Below are 681 nucleotides of genomic sequence, written 5' to 3' on the forward strand. Positions count from 1 at the left end.
CCCCCCCCCCCCCCCATGGTGCACAATCTCAACAGGCAGTGGCAGCGGCAGCAGGCAGGGGTCGTCAGGGCACTCATGCCTGGTTCAGGCGCCAGTGGGGCATGGTTCTGGCCAATGCTGCACATTGCAGTGAGGGGCACAGCCTCCGCTGGGCGGTCTGTATCACCCACACTTGCACAGCATGGAAGAAAAGCCCCAGGCACTGGAGCCAGCTGCCTTCCCCACTGGGGCTGCACACAGGAGGAAAGCCCCAGGCGCCTTCCCCTGGGGAGTGGGGAAGGCAGCTGGCTCCAGCATTTGGGGCTTCCCTCCCAAGTCCAGCAATCATTTCTATATAGACTACAGAAAAACAAATCATGACAAAAAAATTTTGTAATAAAATTACAATGTTATAAATAGGTGTTTGACTTTTAGTGTATGATTTGTTTTTTTTCTGGTTCTAAGATGGCACCCCCCACCCCCAAAGAAGTATTTTGCAAATATACAAAGGGAGGGACTTCTGGTAGCAAAGGTCAGGGATTAGTGGGTGGGACTTCTGGTCCCAAGATGTTGACCAGGGGGCGGGGCAACTGCCAAGGGGCAGGGCTACCCATGCAGTCCTTGACAGCTCACCAAAACTCGTTAAGCGGCCCTCCACCCAAAATATTGCCTGCTCCTGTATAAGAGGTATCAGCAAAAGTA

This window comes from Gavialis gangeticus, unplaced genomic scaffold (genome assembly GCF_001723915.1).
Source record: "Gavialis gangeticus isolate Ggan-Ray unplaced genomic scaffold, GavGan_comp1, whole genome shotgun sequence".
In the NCBI taxonomy this organism is placed as follows: Eukaryota; Metazoa; Chordata; order Crocodylia; family Gavialidae; genus Gavialis; species Gavialis gangeticus.